The sequence below is a fragment of the Protomyctophum parallelum genome, assembly GCF_964188405.1.
Source record: "Protomyctophum parallelum genome assembly, chromosome: 1".
Classification (NCBI taxonomy): Eukaryota; Metazoa; Chordata; class Actinopteri; order Myctophiformes; family Myctophidae; genus Protomyctophum; species Protomyctophum parallelum.
The window spans coordinates 92068388-92088565 of NC_139697.1; the positions used below are offsets into that span (position 1 = coordinate 92068388).

Sequence of the window (20178 nt, forward strand, 5' to 3'; positions counted from 1 at the left end):
GTGGTTATATATACCAGGTGGGTGTGGTTATATATACCAGGTGGGTGTGGTTATATACCAGGTGGGTGTGGTTATATACCAGGTGGGTGTGGTTATATATACCAGGTGGGTGTGGTTATATATACCAGGTGGGTGTGGTTATATACCAGGTGGGTGTGGTTATATATACCAGGTGGGTGTGGTTATATATACCAGGTGGGTGTGGTTATATACCAGGTGGGTGTGGTTATATATACCAGGTGGGTGTGGTTATATATACCAGGTGGGTGTGGTTATATATACCAGGTGGGTGTGGTTATATATACCAGGTGGGTGTGGTTATATACAAGGTGGGTGTGGTTATATATACCGGGTGGGTGTGGTTATATATACCGGGTGGGTGTGGTTATATATACCAGGTTGGAGTGCAGCCGGTTTAGCAGCCGGTTTAGCAGCCGGTTTAGCAGCAGGCAGAGCAAGTTCAACAAATAAGTTCTTTCCAAACAACTGGAGCGGCAAAGGCTTAACGACATGGCGAGACAGGCAGGCGCACATGAAGCACACGGAGGGAAGGTAATCCACACAGAAAAAGCTATTCCAGAGTTGCAGGCAAAAATCCAAAAAGTCCAAAAAGACAAGGCAAGAAGGTCAAAACACATGCAGGACTGGTAAAGGAGGAGCAAAGAAATCTGGGACGGCACCCAGAAACCCATAGGAACAAAAGGCTAGGGAGCAACGTGCGGGGACGTGCTTTTACAAACTGCCAAGGAGTGAGTGGAATGAGTGCAGTCTGTAATGCCCAGGGACTGAAGATGGAAATGACCTATACTGTATAAGCTTGTATAGCGCTGGTGTCGGGCAGAATATCTACCTCATATCTCCATATTTGTGTATCATTTAGTTAATTAACGCCGTCAAAGTCAAAGTCAAAGTCAAAGTAAAAGTCGTACGATGTGTCACACACGTTACCGCAGTGAAATTTGTTCTCTGCATTTGACCCATCATTTGGGAGCTGTGAGCTGCAGCCAAGGAGCGGTGAGCTGCAGCCAAGGAGCGGTGAGCTGCAGCCAAGGAGCGGTGAGCTGCAGCCAATTAAGGAGCGGTGAGCCGCAGCCGTGCGCCGCGCTCGGGAATCATTAGATTAGTAGATTTGACCCCCCAATCCAAACTAAAATTTGCATCCTGAAAAGTAACATTTTTGGAGCTGTCGGAGACCTTGGATCCCATTCCCAGATCAGATAGTTTTGTTATTTCTACATTTGATAGTATCTGAAGTTCCTAATTACAAACATCACAAAACAAAGCCTTACCCCCTCTCGTCTTCATATATTTTATTTAATTGTATTTAGATGTACAAATGAATGAAATTAATTTAGTTTTGTGTGAAAACAAATATGAAAATAAGTTATAAGGTTCTGACTGAAGTTGTGTTGTATGTACAGTGACAATTAAAGATCTTATCTACGTGTGGTGAACTTGTGCATTGGCCATTTTCACAATTTTTGTTTTGAATTTATTTTTTGCCTACATGCCCAAAGTAAGGATGGATTGCAAATCAATCAATTGTTTTATGAAACAACCGATGTTTTCATAATCGATGAAGTTCAAGTTAACTGTTGCGCCTCTCTCTAGTAACAACAATATTATATATTATATAATTATATGGTATATTATATTTCACCATTGTTCTACGGATGTTAAGTTAAACCTCTTTAGAGCTTATTGCACCCCTCTCTACACAGCTCCACTGTGGGTGAAGTATAAGAAGGAGAGCTTACGCAAACTGCAAGTAGCCTATAATGACTGTCTTCGAATCCTGTTAAAAAAACCCAGGAGCACCAGAGCCAGTGGGCTTTTCTGTTCATTGGGTCTCACTATATTCATGGCTCTGTTGAGGAACCTGACATTCAAATTCATGAGCAGGCTGGATCGCTCACTGAATGCACTCATTGGACAGATGACAGACCCAGGCCGTACACTTCTACCATCAGAGGACACTGGCATGATGAGTGCCTCGCCTAGAGTAGTAATCTGTGGGGCTGGGTAAATGTACTGTATTTTATTTATTTATTCTTGTATATGTGATGTACTGTCTTACCTTGTGGGCCACGAGCCTGTAATAAAGTTTATATATATATATATATATATATATATATATAATATACCATAACATTTTGACTCTGACCATCAAAATCCAATCAGTTTATCCTCCGGTCCAAGTTGTCCAATTTAACAATACAAACTTTTTAGCCAGTGTGTCTGAGCTCAGAACAACAGGAGACCACACACCCAGCAGGCTGCCTAGTGCCTAGTGTCTGAGCTCAGAACAACAGGAGACCACACACCCAGCAGGCTGCCTAGTGCCTAGTGTCTGAGCTCAGAACAACAGGAGACCACACACCCAGCAGGCTGCCTAGTGTGTCTGTGTCCAGTGTGTCTGAGCTCAGAACAACAGGAGACCACACACCCAGCAGGCTGCCTAGTGTGTCTGTGTCCAGTGTGTCTGAGCTCAGAACAACAGGAGACCACACACCCAGAAGGCTGCCTAGTGCCTGCCCATTACGCACGCTGCCTGCACAGATTATTCCCACCAGTCCAGAGCACAAGTCATTTCCTCAACCAAACAGCTTAAATAACACTCCAACGCCGCCAATCACAGAGAGTGTTGTTGGCATGAGCCGGGGCCTCATTTTTTTAAATTCCCTCGCCCCAACTTGCGATTGTATATGTTCAATGTGCCGCGAGTAGATTGTAGATTCTGCTATTTTCAAATTCCAAAGTATAGAAGTCTGAAGTGGTTAGTATGTTTTGTAATAATAATCTAAATCTACCAAGTAACTAGTAACTAATGTTTTCAAATAATTGTAGTGGAGTAAAAATAAAAGTACAATTTGCCTCTGAGGTGTAGTGGAGTAGTAAGTAAAAGTATAGAAAATTGGGAATACTCCAGGAAAGTAAAATTAATAAATACAAAAATACCTCAAAATTATTGGACTTAAGTACAGTAGGCTACTTGAGAACATGTACTTAATTACTCTATACCACTGGATACAACACATACCATAAAAGTGAACGACTGATCATTTCATGACAATGTATACAAATCTTAATGTATTAGTAGTAGTAGTAGTAGAGGTACAAGAGTATTGGCATCCCAATACAACAATATCAGAGTGAAAGTACAAAATAAAAACAACACAACACGTCGCAATGTGATGCATTGTGACTGTGAGCTTGTAGATCAGCAGTTTTTGAATAGCCAAAGTATAAAATAGGGACTAAGATTGATATGTTTTGCAATAATAATCTAAAAGTAACAAGTAACTAAACAATTTCAATTGAGTAAAAAGTACAATATTTGCGTCTGAGATGTAGTGAAGTACAAATATATAATGAAAACACTTCGATAAGTAAAGACACTTCGACATGTGGACAGGAGGAGCAAGGATTCGAACCGCCGACCCACGGATCATTGGACAGCCTGCTCTACCTCCTGAGCCACAGCCGCCCACATTCCTGTGGACATACAGTGCCCTTCCATCTCTGCAATGGCCCGGGCAGCGCCCCCCAATTACATACGGCACAGGCATGCATGTATTGTGGGGTGTGAGTTCAAAAACGCACCACAGATAAACAATCCAGTCCAGGCGCGCTCCTTGTCCGTTCGTGTGCGAGATTGTTAATCCCACAAGTGATTAAAAAAGTACAGCTTGGGAGAAAATACCAGTGATGGAAGCCTTTTTTTAAATATCCAAACCTATTGTAGAAGTACAAGTTAGGTATTCAAAGTTTTCTTGAGTGAAGGTACAAAAGTATTTGGTATCAAAATGTAGTTTAAGTACCAAAAGTTAAAGTAGGCTACTCGTTATGTCCCATGTCACAAGTTTTGAAATGTATTAGATGTATACAAATCCTTTGAAAATATCTACACGCTCACAGCGCGTTGCTTTGTGAGCTTGTAGATCTGATATTTTTTAATTGCTAAAGTAGGACAGACCCTGAAGTGGTTTTGATGATCATTCAAAATCTACAAACTAGTAACTAAAGTTTCCAAATAATTATTGTGGAGGAAAAGTACAATATTTGCCTTTGAGAGATGGAGTTAATAAATTATTGAAAACTCCCCTGGACCCAAACTAGTGAAAATAAGATCACTTGCATTTGTTTTCTAATTTATGGAGTTTTTTTGATTTTCTGTTTATTAAATCACTGAATTTGTTGTTTTAAGCATTATAGCTATTGCAAAATAGCAGATCTACAAGCTCATTTGTGCCGCGCTATGAGCTTGTAGGTCTGCCATTTTTGAAAAATCGCGAAAATGTAGCGCAAATTTCGAATACATATTCTTTCAGAGCGAACATTTTTAACTCATATCTTTGCTTCTGGTGGGGTCCCTGGAACAACATCTTTTGAGATGGGGGTCGGAGGCCAATTACATATAGTTTCTGAGGGTCCTTCTGTCAGGATTTAGAAGACATTTGTAGAATCGTCCTCAGGTCTAAATGGGCTAGCCTAGGGGGTCTGTTGAAGACCCCTGGAGGTTCCGTCTTCTTCAAGAGAGGAAGAGGACAGGCAGGGAGGGAGGGAGGAAGAGAGAGGAGAGAGAGAGAGAGAGAGAGAGAGAGAGAGAGAGAGAGAGAGAGAGAGAGAGAGAGAGAGAGAGGACAGAGGCATGGAGAAATGGAGCACATCCCAAGGTCGCTCCAATGACAGGCTGCTCTATAAATGTGAGTCACCACCTCGGTAACCAGGCCACCACAAAGACGGAGGTAACCATGGTAACAAAACTTCATGCCTCCTCTTAGGCACGACTCAAATCAACTTATATACAGTATATATATATGGCCTCTGTCGTCGGGCAGAAACCTCTCATCTCTACACATGTCAGGACCCCGGAATGCAGAACTCATATCAGAGTAAAGTCAGGAGACCCAGGAGGACTGAATACCATTACTCTAAACTTCAGTGGTTCTCAAACTTTTTCACATCAAGAACCCTCAAATTCGGTAGTGCTGTCGCCTCACAGCTATAAAGGTCCTGGGTTCGATTCCCGCTGGGGACGCTGGGGGTGTGTTCCCTCATCCGTGTCATCAGTGCCCATACCCGAGGCGGGGGTTGGCGAAAGGGCCTTTCTGTGTGGAGTTTGCATGTTCTCCCCGTGTCCCCTAGGGTAGGTATACCCTCACAAAAACATGCAGTGATCCTGGTCTCTAAACTGCCTCCCCCTGGCCAGCCGGGGCGCCTGATGGAGGGGAAAGGAACTGTTCGGAATAACGTGTTCCTGCCACGCGTTACGTCCGGCCAGGGAAATCCCCCCCTGTCAGGTGAAAAGAAGCAGCTTGGACTCCTCATGCATAGATTGAGGCATGAGGTCAGTCCTCTGCCCACCCCCAGGTTGGCAGAGGAAGTGTAGCGCCCAGGATTACATTAGATAATTGGCACTGGGTGAAAATACTGGGTTGCAAAATCGTGGGATAAAAATTATATAAAATAAAGAAAAAATAACCCTCAAATTGACACGGACCCCCATTTGAAGAGATATGCCAGGGACCCCCATAAGAGAAGATGTTTACGGCTCTAGCAGTGATTCCATGGACTCCCAGTTTGACATGCATTAGGCTACGGACCCCCATTTAATGGCATTTCTATCTCTGGGACCCCCAATTTATATTGTAAAGTCAATGTTAGTGTACATATGGTTCCATGTGTACACTCTCAGGACAGCAGCACACAACAAGCCAATCAAGAAGCTCCAAACTCGAAAAGCAATTAACTGAGTTTTGGACATTTTGGTTTCCACCCGACTGAGACCATATATTATATAAACTCAACGTGAACCCAGGTCACCTCCAGGGCCCCCCTCCCTCCTCTGTGAATGGTTTCTCCCTGCTGGCTTCTGTAGTGAATTATTATGGGGGAGAAATTAGTTTAAGAGTTAAAACAATCATTTGAAGTCTCCATGAACCCTGGTAGCGGCCCTATTCTATTTGGCAAAAATAAATCTACAAGCTCTTGGAATGCGTCGTGAGCTTGTACTGTAGATTGGCAATTTTCAGCCAAGATATCTTTTTGTGTGGATTGAGAGGGCCTAGTACGGTACTGTGTGGGACTCCATCAACAAGTTACATGTTCTGAATGTGGTGTTTTCATCGTTCATTTCATCAACTAAAACTACGATCGAAAATGTTGGCCAACCTTTTTTCACAGACGAAAACTACATCTAAACTACATTAATCTAAGCGTTGATCGTTCGCTGCTACAGTACGACTATACCGCCAGCTCGCCAGCGATCACTTCACTGTAGCAGCGCTTAGCTCTTCACTATGTCAGCTTGTAATGCAATGCCGAGTCATGCATTCTAATGCCATCTAATCACAGAATCTCTGTGTCTGTGTGTACACGCAATACGTCCCTCTGGCATAACGTGGGACAGTGGTCGGTCTCAAACTTGACATGTGTCATATATATATAACCCTGAGGCGTGCTGAGCCGAATGACGGACCAGCCGTTTCCGAGAAGCAACAAAAAGTATATTTTGATAGCCGTTTCTGTCGGCCTGCGGGGTCTGAGAGAGAGGCAGAACATCTCTGTGTGTTTGGGGGATTGTATGCGGCCAATCGGTCGCATACAATCCCCCAAACACACAGAGATGTTCTGCCTGATTGGCCACAACGCCACGGATTCACGGTTTGGCGGAGCATCACGCCACGACGAGAGAGACAGAGCAGGAGAGACAGACAGTAGGAAAGTTGATGGGAGGTTGTGTAGTGTTTTTTATTTTTAATGCTATGTTGATGCATTGAATACATGCAAATGGAAACAAGTCCCCAGGACCTTTTGGTCAGGTGACGACCTAACATGTTTGACATGTTTGCCACCTAGTCGACTCTAATAGAAGAGTTGCGACATTGAGGGGTCAGAAAACAACTTCCGGTTGTCCCCATTCAATAGAAGTCTATGTAGAAGAGCCGCCAATGGACTGGCCTCGTGAAGTGAACGGAGTTTGTGTAACTCTTGGCTCTGCTCGACTCCAGGCAGGGTTGCCAAGTCCGCTTATGTTTGCCTCTGAGATGTAGTGGAGTAGAAGTAAAAGTAAGTATAGTAATTGGAATCACTCAAGCACAGTACGGTAGTACTGTACGGTACTTAAGTGAATGTACGTAGTTACTTTACACCAGTGATCCTTGTGGGCATGTGACAAAATGCCCACGGTTCACAATGTCGCCGGTTGTTGGAGTGACACGTACAGTACGTATACGGGCACCCAGGTGTAAAGGCACACTTAATGATGCATGCATGACAGAGAGGCGTGTGTGAACTAGTTAATATTCACAACAACAACATGGTTGAATCAGCTCTGTGCTTCACCCCCGATATCGTGATACTGCTGCTGCTGCTGCACGCAACACCCTTTAACACCGCACGGCAAAGCACATCCCCTAAACACGCACGGACGCACGCATGCACACACGCACGCACGCACGCACGCACGCCATTGTAGGTGGGCAGGGTGTCGGTTGCTCCCTTTAACAATGACTCACTCGAAAGGAGAGAGATGGAGAGAAACAGAGAGAGAGACAGAGAGTGAGAGAATGGGGGGAGAGAGAGAGAGAGAGAAAGACAGAGTGTGAGAGAATGGGGGGGAGAGAGACAGAGACAGAGAGTGAGAGAATGGGGGGGGGAGAGAGAGAGAGAGAGAGAGAGAGAGAGAGAGGGAGAGAGAGAGAGAGCTCAAGGGGGAAGGAAACCTGCAGGAGGTTAACGGCTCCGTTGTCGGCATGCCAAAAGTGACAGGTTTTCGAACCTAAAAAAGAAAAAAGTTTTCCGTGTCGTGCCGCATCACATATACCCACTTAGGCTTTATGAAAGACGGATGATGCAGTAGAAAGAAACAGAGAAGATGATGCAGAGAAAAGCATGCGCACGCCCCCCCTCCCCCAGCTGAGAGACACACCTCCACTGTATCCATTCACAGAAACCTCTCTCTCTCTCTCGCTCTCTCTCTCTCTCTCTCTCCTCACAATCGCCAGTGGTTCGCACATTCCATCACTGAGCGGGGGGGGTGCCAAGGTAGGCAGCACTCATTGGCTAGTGTGAGACGTATAGGAAAAGCCCATATTAGGCAGCGAATGGAGGAAGGGGCTCCCTCCCTTCAATTCCCAAGCCAGCAGCACATCACCAGTGAGGTCATAGTATAGCGTCGTGACAAAAATGTTGAAAGGCCTTATGTAAAGTATTATTATGGATATATAGCTATATAGGACATGTTTCCCTGCCCTTTGAGGACATCCCTGCATTTGGCTTGTCTGTGGCTTGTAGATCGGCTTTTGTCGGTACAACGAAGTATAAATACAGCTAGGGCTTTATACAGAAGAGAGATAGCAGACAGAGAGAGAGAGAGAGAAAGAGAGAGAGAGAGAGAGAGAGAGATGATGATGGCTTTACTGCAGATTACTGCAGCTGCTGGGGTGGGGGGGTAGGGTGGGATGGGGGGGGGGGGGGGAGTGGGTCGGTCGGGAAGCCTGCTGGATTTGACGTCACGCGTTGAAGAGAAGGGAGGCTCAGCGTGGAGCAGAGAGCTGGGCCAGGAACAGGAATATGTTGCCAGATTTTGACATGAGAAACAAGCGACCATGTACAGTAGCATGCATGGGAAGAGACCGTTTTTTCCCACAACCTGAGCCCCATCAGATATTTGAAAAGAAGCTATACATTTGAAAAAAAGACATACTTCTGTTTGTTTGCAACATTTTTTTTTTTTTTTTTTAAGATATTCTTTTTGCGGCTTACGCCTTTTATTGATTTTTTAAGGGACAGACAGTAGGCTGACAGGAAACGGGAGAGAGATGGGGGGAAGACATGCAGTAAAGGCCGTGTCGGGTCCGGGAGTCGAACCCGCGGCACACTGCGACTGGATTACCAGTCCGGTGCCCAGACCGTTACGCTACGGCCTGGGCCGTTTGCAACATTTTTAACAACAACACCAATGTAATATGGGTACTGTATGCCTGGCACAAAATATCTTCAGATGGGGATATAATAAGCAGACACGGCAACAGTGGCCAGGAACATGGGGGAGAGAGAGAGAGAGAGAGAGAGAGAGAGAGAGAGAGAGCGCCACGGAGAAACGGAGATAAAGGGATAGAAGGATGGAGTGGACGTGAGGATAGGGACTGAGGCTTTGGCCTTGCTTTGCTCAGTGGCAAACGCAATTGATTAGTTTAGTTTAATTACCAATTAGTTTAACTGTAATTACTTCATCTGTTATACCAGAGAGATATTGATCCTAGTATGTGGTGCGTGCGTGCGTGCGTGTGTGTGTGTGTGTGTGTGTGTGTGTGCGTGCGTGCGTGCACGCTCGCGTGAGTGCGTGAGTGAGCATGAGGACACAAGCTACGTTTGCATGAACAAATTGCTATCGTTACTGTGAATAATCAAATTAAGATGATGGGCGTTAATGCAATTTGCCCTTATTACCGAGGATTCATTAACCTGCCTGCAGCCATGGCAGGTATTGCAACCACTCCTGTCTCTCTGCCTGTGCGTGTGTGTTTGTGTGCGTGTGTGTGTGTGCGTGCGTGTGTGTGTGTGTGTGTGCGTGCGTGTGTGTGTGTGTGCATGTGTGTAGATTGAGGAAAGACGTGTGCAGTGGCGTGCACAGACATTGTGCGGGGCAGCTAGGCACTCAAGTGAAAAAAAACGCCCTTACTTTAAGTTACTTTACATAAAGAAACTACTTTTTGCTGTAACTTGTAATGTAACTCTTTACATTTTCCCATTCAGTAACGCCATTATAGTTACTGTGTTTTAAAAAAACAGTCTAAGTCCACACTATTTATCCATAATGTATAAATGATGGATAAGGGGTCAGGACAACGAGGCCTTTTCGTGGAGGGGTCAGAATGAAATATTACTCAAATATTTAACTCTAAAAGCGTTTAACTCTAAAGCGTAAAATTATTGTTAAATCTGCATTACTTAACCCATTCTGACCGGGCACCCATTTTGGTGTTGGCATCATGTTATGCTTTAGCTATTGAAAAATAGCAGATCTACAAGCTCATATCGCGCCACCGAGTGGCGCAATACGAGCTTGTAGGTCTGCTATTTTTGAATAATCGAAGAACGACTGACATTTTTAGAATCTGATCTCAGGTCAGAATGGGTTGATCAGACCAGTGTGTGTCCAGTGGAAACCTCGTATGAATCTGATCTCAGGTCAGAATGGGTTGATCAGACCAGTGTGTGTCCAGTGGAAACCTCGTATGAATCTGATCTCAGGTCAGAATGGGTTAATGGGGTGTGGGGTGTCTTCTGCAGTAATATTTCGTATATGGGTATAGGTGAGGTGTAATGGACAAAATGGTGAGCAGGCAAGGCCACCGGCCAGGCTGATCAAGACGAGGCAGAGGCAGAGGATTCGGTTTAAGGTTTTAATTGGTGTGTGTGGTTTGCTTTCGTGGACGCACACAGTTGGGTGGAGAAGAGAGATGGTGCTGGAGGTTTGGTAGACAACCAGCCAGTGTGGTGAAGCATGCATGAATGAGTGAGTGCATCTAGTCCTATTTGTAGCCTCCCACACCTGTGTGTATAGTGAGCAAGCTGCCAGCCACTCAGCCTTGATTGCAGGATTGGCTGGGAGGCTCCATGGTTCTGAAAGCTTCCTCTAGCTTGGTGTCTCCTGATCGGACGTTGGTACCACAATCAGCGAGGACCTCGAAGGGGTCCCCCGTCTTGAAATGAACCGTCTCAGGGCCTGAAGACTGCTGGAACTGGATGGTCTCTGCAGTGATGGAGGTTGAGGGAGCCGCCCCGTCAACACTCTCCCGTGTAGCAGCAATCAGCTCTGGTGGCAGTGGTGGGATTTCAGCCCGTTCCGGATCCCTTTCCAGCCTACACTCGGTTCCACGGAGTAGGGGAAGGACGAACCTTGGTGTCGTGGAGAGAGGAGGATGTGGATGTGGGAAAGTGTCCATCTGCCACGGTAACTCCACATTGCGAAGGAGCTCACCGGAGAGGTTAGGGGCTAGAGTTGGGCTGCTCCCTGTGAAGAGGGTGTTCGAGGCTTGTGGTGCCCCATGGGCACGGGTAAAGGGATGGGCTGGACCCTGGTCTGCCCAACCCAGTGGTGTGTGGATAGCAACCGGTCCTCCGGTAGGCCCTGCCACCACTGGCTCAATCGGAGTAATGAGGGACGGGTAGTCGGACCCGATGAGGAGGAGAGGCTTAACCTAGGTTAGGCAGTGGGAGTCCCTCAAGGTGAGAATAATGTTTCTGGAGGGCACTCCCTGGACAGGTGTGTTCAGCCAAGTCAAGTCCATGAGCAGTGAAGGCGTTTTCAATCGGATACACCAGGTCAGGTCGACCTAGGGGAGAAATGGAGAAGGCGACTGTTGCACCCTTCACCTGGAGGACATATGTGCGGCTGGAGCCCTCCTTCAGAATGCCTCGGGTCAAGCAATGTTCAATGAAATTCTCACTGAGGGAAGGTGGAAGCTTGCAGAGCAGTTTGTCAACGTGGGAACCACATTTGAGCTCGTTACAGTTCTCTCCCTCGACCAATTCCAACATGGACGTCAGGGACTGTACTGCCAGGGTGAAGTCCTGGAAAGCAGCAGCATCCCTGGTCTTGACAGTAGGTCCTTCAAAGATGCGGTTAAGCTCGTTTTGGACCAGCTGACGGGGCTCTCCATATATCGCCTTCAGGGCCTGGAGGGCCGAGGTATATGGAGTTGGTGAGTGCATATAAGATTTTGCCAGGGTGTAGGCACTGGGCAGATGGAGATGGTCCAGCAGGACCTGGTACTTGTACTGTTCGGAGAGATGACTGTGTATCCCCAGCAAGCTTTTCAGCGCCATCTCCAGCAGAATAAAGTCACTCTCCTTCCCACAATCAAAGTAGGGGAGCTTGGGCCGTGGTACTCTGTATGCCGAGGCCACCAGAAGTTCCATAAGGCCTGGTGACTGAACTTCCTGGGCAAACAGTGGACCAACAGCTGTTGGGGGATTGCTCTGCACCACCTCGGTGGGTCCACAGTTACGGTCTGACTGAACTGTCACATTGGCGGGCCCGGATTCTGGTCGAGAGGGCCTCTGACCGGTAGGTGGCGGTAACTGGCGGTACGGAGATGGGCTGGATAGATCCCTACATTGGGGAGGAGGAGGAGTCCTTTCCATCGCAGAGTGAAAGGTTTGGTGCGGCAGCCCTCTCTCCTCAATTTACAATTTACAATTTAGGCATTTAGCAGACGCTCTTAATCCAGAGCGACTTACAATAATCAAGAACAAAAGCATGGGAATACATCACAAAAGCATTTATCATAAAACATGCGTAAGCTAAGAAAGTAACAGTGGAATATCTATATTATGAGACTATACATATAAACTATATATATATACTACTATGCTATACATATGTACTATGGCGTGCTATGACTACATACAATGCAATTATAGTGCTGTCTACATAACATGCTATAAGTCTGTATCAAATGCTATCTAAGTCTACAGAAATGCTATCTAAGGGGGTGGGGTAAGTGCTATGGGCCATGGTGGAGTCTAAAAAGGTGGGTTTTCAGACTACGGCGGAAGATTGGGAGTGATGCTGCAGTTCTCCTCCTCCCGCGACGACTCTGCATTGAATGCAACAGGGCCCGGTGTTGCACTCTGTCTGCCCTGGAAGGCTGCGTATGCAGGGCGGTCAAGGGAGACCTGTTGGGCGGCGCCCCCTGCCGGGTGGACGTACTCTGCCTGGTGGACGACCTCTGTGTCTTCATCTGGCTGCTCGTTCTGCTCAAGGAAAGACGAGACAATCTCTGGCCTGTCTCAGCCGCCGCTGTTGCACCATGTGCTTGGTGATGTCCTCCTTCTCCTGCAGGTCCCGCCGAGTCCGCTCCTGGTCCTGCCGAGTCCGCTCTTCCAGGATCCGACATCGCTCGTCTGCGATTCTGTCCTCCTTGATCTGCTGTTCGATCTCTAACAGAGTCATGGCCCTCTTCCGTTCGTTGAGGGCGGCCACTTGGGTGTCATGCAGGGATATCGAGTGTCCGCTGTGCCGACATCTCTGGCTGGATGCTCTGGAGCCGTGTCCAGAAACCGCCTGGCTGGCAGCTCTGGAATAGTGAGCCGAGCCTGCCTGGCTGGGGGCTCTGGAGCCGTGGCCAGAACCTGCCTGGACGGACCCTCTGGAGTGATGGCTGGAGCCTGCCTGGCTCGGCGCTCTGGAGTGGTGGGTGGAGGTTGCCTGGCTCGACTCTCTGGAGTGGTGGGTGGAGGTTGCCTGGCTCAGCGCTTTGGAGTGGGGGGCGGAGCCTGCCTGGCTGGACGATGCAGCAGGCGGTTCCTCTGCGGGCTGGCCCAGTATCAAGGCTGCACTCGGCTGTTGTCGCCTCCGCTGGGGGTGAGGCAACCCTTCAACCAGCAAGGCAGGTTGTTGCCTTGTGGCATGGGCCTTGGGTGGGACGGTGGCTCCCTGGAGCGGCTTCATGGACCTTTTGTCCGGCTCCGCTTGATCCTCCAATTTCTCTTCTTCCTCCTCTTCATCCTCCAGCCTTCTGCCTACCTCCTCTCTGCCTGCCATCGGTTCCATTACATCCGGCTCGAAGGACCTGGCCGATTCTACAAATGCCTTCTAAAGAACCCACACTTTGATATAAATGTGTTGTCCTAATGTTTACTTGTGATAGTATATCGTCTCTGTTGGGTGGAAACCTCATATGTCGAAAACTGTGGGGGAGCAGAGCAGAGCAGATCGACAAGCTCAAAGCGTGCCACGCTTCGATCTTGCATATCTGCTATACTGCTATACTGCTTTTGTGTGACGCCATATTATGATCAAGTAGGGGTGATAATTCACAAAAAGTTAGAAAAGAGATTTCTGCCCGACAGCAACGATATGTTGTCTCAGACACTGCTCCAGAATCTCCTTAGTAACCAACTAGCTTGAGGTAACAGTAAGTCATCCATGGCGTGATGCATTCTATTCATGTTCATCCAACCATTCAGTGACTGCTCATACGCACACCCTGCGGATGGGAGCAGCCCATTCCATTTTTATCACAGAAGATGTCGACCCCCGTAGGGATGAAACTGTGGATTCACAGAAGATGTGGACACAGAAGATGTGGACACAGAAGATGTCGACCCCCGTAGGGATGAAAGTGTGGATTCACAGAAGATGTGGGCACAGAAGATGTCGACCCCCGTAGGGATGAAACTGTGGATTCACAGAAGATTGCAAGCTGCTGGAACAATCGGCGCCAATTTCCTTGAGTGCAGTAGGCCAAAGTGGCAAGTATCTCCACAATTGACAATTGGCTCTGATTGGACTAAAACCTTGCCAGAATTTGGAGTCATACGTCATACGTAGATATGACAACAGAGATGACACAGATGACTGACATCACTGGCTGGAAGAATTTCACTTAATAGCATCAGATGCTGGCAGTTAAAGACGAAGAGAAGAAGACACTACATCCTAAAGGGGAGCCATGGGTGTGAAAAAGCTTAGCATAACTTACAATGCTCTCAACAAGGACAGGACCTTTTCAGCCGGCGATCTGGTCACAGGGAGAGTTAAGTTGAAGTTGGATAAAAACACCACAGTCAAACATGTTTTCGTCAAGCTGAGAGGGGATGCCGTCGTTTGTTGGTCATCTAGGGACCGAACCCCTCACCGCTCATACAAGAGATATTTCAAACTCAAACTGTTTTTAATTCCAGAAAGCATATTTACGACCGTACTTCCTAAAGGGAAGCATGCCTACGATTTCAGTTTCAATATACCAGTGGAAAATGTGCCGCCGTCCTTCAAAGGGATGTATGGACAAATTGTCTACATGTTGGAGGCCAAAGTCACCGGAGAGACTATCGGGTTTGAGAGTGTCGTGAGCCAAGAGTTAACCTTTGTTCACCGGTCCACGCCAAGATCTATAATCTCACCTCAGGTTGGTTCGGTGGGAAAAGAGCTCGGGACCAATGAATGGGTCCAAATGAAGGCCTCTGTTGACAGGAGCACTTGCTGTCCAGGAGACAAAATGACTGTTGAGGCCAAAGTCAACAATTCCTCATCCAAGGAAATGAAGCCTAAATTCAAACTGGTCCAGAGCGTGGTGTATCGCGCCGATGGTCAAACCATCTGCAGTAAGGAGGAAGTGTGCAGTGCCGCGGGGAAGACGGTGAACCCCAACACAAGCAAAACCATCAGGAGCCAGTTGTTGATTCCTAAAGGCCTGACCCAGACCATCGACAACTGTGACATCATCTCATTGCAGTACCATTTAAAGGCATGTTTTGAGTTGGACATCAATTCGGCTGTGGATCCAGAGGTCAAGTTCCATGTGGTCGTGCTACCTGCTGGCTTTTGGGCCGACAGCCCTCCACCATACCAGCCACAGTGTTTCGGGAGACCAACACGCAATGACATCCCTCCGTCCTACCAGCCACAGGGCTTTGGGGAACCGGCCGACAGTGACAGTGACCACCTGTCTTGCTCGAGGCCCTTCCAAGAGTCAAATAGGGACCCTTTGCCACAGCAGACATCAACTTCACCTGGTGTTCCAGCATATCGCCCGCCGCGGCCCCCCAATGCTCCACATGTGCTATATCCATCCTCTGCTGCCCCTGGTGTTCCAGAAAATCACCCGCCCCCGAATGCTCCACTTGTGGTTAATCCATCCTCGATCAGTTCTGATTACATGCTTTTAAAAGGGTACGTAAAAGACTGGATGATTCGCAACAGGGATCGCATGCAGGAAAGAAGAAGATAAAAGGCCCGGTCAATACTACGTTGATGTTGTTGATGGTTTGAGGACTCGTACAGTCTGCGAGTTGCCGATAGAGTCTCCCACAAAGTGTAAACAAGGAAGTGAATGAATTACAACCACACACAGAGATTTTGAAAACATGACCAATGACAAAAAAATCCCATATCTGCTGGGCGAAGTACAACAATGTGCAAACACAGCAGCAAGATTTGTGAGTTGCTGTGATAGGAGAAGGATATCAAATGGAACACAACTACCCTAAAGACTAATCATTGTGTATATTCCTGCACTATACCTGCATCGAGTGACCTGGGTACATAGAATTTGATCTATTGAAGATTCTGATCTTCAAATGTACATAATTTTTGTATTGATTGTATTGCTGTATTGTTGCATTGTTCTTTCTGCTTTGGCAATGTAAACGTATGTTTTCTCATGCCAATAAAGCCCTTTGAATTGAATTGAATTGAATGTGGTCGCACGCATCTCGATGGTAACAGAACTTACTTTGGAGACCCTATCAGAGTACACGATATGGCCAGTTTGGACTGAAAGATAGTACCTCATATGAAAGCAGAGAATCAGCAAAAGAACAAGATTTGTAGATTCAGTAAATAGTTTAGTGACTACAGCTCATCCAACTGAACTCAACTGAAACCAACAGAACAGAGATTTTTGCTTCACAGGCTGTCATAACATCCATCATGCTTATAGCGGGTGTTGCATTCCTTTTGTCTGCAGGGCTATCTTTGTTCTTTTATGCTGTTTGAGATCTACCATTTGCCTCTGCCTCCTGCTGGAACTAGTCGCTCAGGTTTATGAGGTCTACGCCCAGCTTTTTGTTTGTGTAAAACACAAACCTTGAAGTTAAAAGCGAGGACAGAAAAGTTCAATCTTGGCCGGAATGACATTTGTGATGATTTGATTGGTTGAGCATGGAATGTGATGTATGATGATAAGAGCACCCCTCGCTTCACACATGATGCCTGCGGAGCTAGTTCAGGCAGGCAGCGCGTGAGCGCGCCTACCTGATCAGGTGACTAGTCTCATGCACTCTTTACCTGATCAGATGATCTACCTGCTCATTCCTGGCTTCTCTCCTGCCTCGCTTGCCTCGCTTGCTGCTAACCTGCTGCTCATTACGTTTTTGTAAATCCCACCGCCTCCCCAGCATCCACCTGTGATGTATACAGGCTCTGTTTCTAGATCTCCCTGCATGGGGGTCTTATTCATTCCCTGTAATTCTACTTGGCTTATAATTTAACTAAAATGTTAATGTTACAGGGAATGAGCCCTGATGCCAATCTATGCTTCTTTATATCTATGCTCAATTATGCTCAATAAATATATATTCTAAAATTCACTCTAAGAGTTGTCTGACTGAAATACTTTTACATAAATTTTCTTTCACAATAGACCTTTCGCTAAATCCCACCACAAAAGCTAACCTCTATTGACTGAAGTACTGTTGCATAGGTGACAAAATTACTGTTGCAGCCAAAGCCAACAATTCCTCATCAAAGGAAATGAAGCCCAAATTCAACCTTGTTCAGAACGTGGTGCAAAGATTCAACTGACGTTTTTTTTATCATCTGCTGAAAAACACAAATTTGCAGAAGTACTATACCTCCCGGTCAGCTACGAGCTTGTAGGTCTGCTATTTTTTTTAAATCGTAAAAATGTGGCGCAAATCTTTGACTATATATTCTTTCAAAGTGAATGTTTTTAACTCGGGTCTAAATGGGTTAAGCACCTGTTCCTAAGCCTCCTACTTGTCTCAACCTTACGTCCAAAACGTAAGGTCGAGTCAAACTTTCGGGTTTCCGCACGACAGCGACATTGCGCATCCACTGTGGCGATCGTTGTCAGCTGCAGGCATGCAGCAGGATAAACGGGAGACCAGCATCGGCGATAATAATAGACTCTGCACACTGTCGTTTGCTCCCACTGTTTTCTGCCAAAAGGATCTTCATCACGATATCCCTGATGAAGAACCTTTTGGCAATGGAAATGTTGATCTGTGCAATAAACCGTGGGAGTGGGCAACGTGTTATTATCTGCACCCAGTCTGTCTTCTTCCCATTCATCATCTACTCCACCGACACCTCCAGAGGTGACACCTTACAGAGAACATAGTAGAGACAGACCCCGCATTTGCATGGCATGTCTGTGCCTTGTTTCATCATGGTATTATTTGATCATCGTCTCAACATATCATGTTTCGTACTCTAGTTCTTCTGAAGGGAATAATTCCCACAGCTTCATAAAAACAGGTCTCACTCTCCACCACAGAGGCGGAAAAATAACTCTGATTTCTAATAGTGAAATATAGAGTGTAGAAATACTCAGTGGTGGAAAGTAACTACTAACTAAATACATTTACTTTTACTCCACTTCAATTATTTGACAACTTTAGTTACTAGTTACTTTGTATCCATTTCGTCCATTTGAGAATTGCCAATCTACAAGCTCACAATGCGTCACGACGCATCGCAACGAAGTATGCAGTATTGATAAGTAAAACGATTAAGTACTTTTTCAACCACTGGAAATACTCTGTAACCATGAAGGAAAAGTCCTGTATTCAAATTTTGACATGAGTAAACGTACTACTAAAGTATCTTGGCATCAAAATATGCTGAATGTACCAAACATAAACGTATAGTCATATCAGAAAGACCCAGAAAGAGAGCTATACTTTTCTGCAGGCCATAGAGGGGCGGAAAACAAACTATAGCGCTGGAAAAAGATGCCGACTTCCTATTGGTTCACCAACCATATGAGCCCGCCTCCCCTCCCCTCCTCCTCCTTCTCGCTCGCCCAGGCTTTTTTTTTCTTCTTTGAAAACCGAGGCTAATGCAGTGATGACGCAGAATGTTCCTTTTCAATAGATTTTTCCGACATTTTCAATACTGGAGGCTGGTCAAAATCTTTCAAAAATAGCCAATCTATACCAGCTCACAACGCATCACATCATGACGCATACCAGACAGTGGTAAATGGTATATGGTGCAACTATATAGCGCTTTTATCCAAAGCGCTTTACATAGATTGTGCATTACATTCACCCATTCACACACGCATTCATAATATACACCGATGGCAGAGGAAACCACGCAAGGCACCAACCTGCACATCGGGAGCAATAATAGGGGGTTCAGAGTCTTGTTCAGTCATACTCAAGGACACTTCGATACAAAAGAGAGAGTACGCGTTACAATTACGCAAGTAAAGTATTTTAGAGGGAGATACACTGATCAAATGGAACGAGTGGGCGCTTACAAATGCCACAAGCGTGGCATTGTGACAGCAGCACTCCGTGTTTCTACATATAGACGCTTTATGTGTAGAGCCATGGTTTTATGTCCTTGCTGTCTGTCAAATGAATAGACTAACCCCTCGAGGGCTAGAGCAAGGGTCGTATCCATGGCAACGTGGATACCTGTGACTGACAAGTCACCGCGTCCAAACTGGTGCCAACAAATCACTTCAGTGAGTCCTCGTGGCAAGTTGAAAACCCTCTGCTGTACAAAGCAGCGCTGAGCATTCCCCTTCACCCATTCACAGTCAATTATATTGTTGCGTTTGTGTATAGTTAGAGTAGATAGAGTAGTCCTAGAGTTCACTCAGGACAGTGATGCTAAACATGGGAATGTCAGTGAAAAGTATGCCCTTACATGCTTTTCCAGGAAAGCTTTAATTCTTTAGCATTTTAAAAAGGGGAAAGGCAACTTCCCTGGATTGTCCTTTGAAAAACAAGAAAAGTTCATATAATCCCACCTTTTTCCAGGCATTCACTTAACGGCTAAGTGAATGCATGGGAAAAGGTGGGATTATAAGAGTCTTAAAACATAAAAAATATCCCTGTTTGTTATTCCTACATTTTTAAACAGAAGTTGGACGCAGGTCATTCAAGTTCCATTTGATTTGAACAAGCGTTCCTCTTTCTCTTCAGATCTTCTTTTGGCCGCTTCAGGACTTCCTTAAATTCACATCTTGTCCTTGCTTTTAAACTGTTTGTTTGTACCGGTGCTGGTTTTGACTTTGATTCATTATCAAGGTCATTGTCTTGTTTTCCATTCTCATTGAAAAACAGCTGAGAGCTGGGTGTGTGGGCGGGAGTGGGTGAGCAAGCTATTTGTATGCGTTTGTATTGTACATGTACTGTACTTGGCACAATGAGCCCAAAAGAAGAGGCTATTATAGGCCACGCGAGCACTTTAAACCTATACATCGGCTGTTGGAAAATAGTCGATCTACAAACGCATCGCAAAGACATTTTAACAACACAAATCTGGTCCGGTAAATACATATTAAGTTGGGGGTCCTTGATATGAAAATGCTTGAGAACCACTGGTTTAAACAACATTTAGGAAGGAACCGCAACCACCAGTATTGACAAGCAACTTCACAGATAAACAAGCCCAAAGTCACT

General features: G+C 46.0%; 1 protein-coding gene across 1 annotated transcript in view; it reads right to left on the reverse strand.

The window, feature by feature from the left end:
* Window positions 1-20178, reverse strand: part of ppm1e (protein phosphatase, Mg2+/Mn2+ dependent, 1E) — a gene marked incomplete at its 3' end in the record, with an annotated part of 76204 nt that overhangs the window by 20038 nt on the left and 35988 nt on the right. The window lies entirely within an intron of this gene.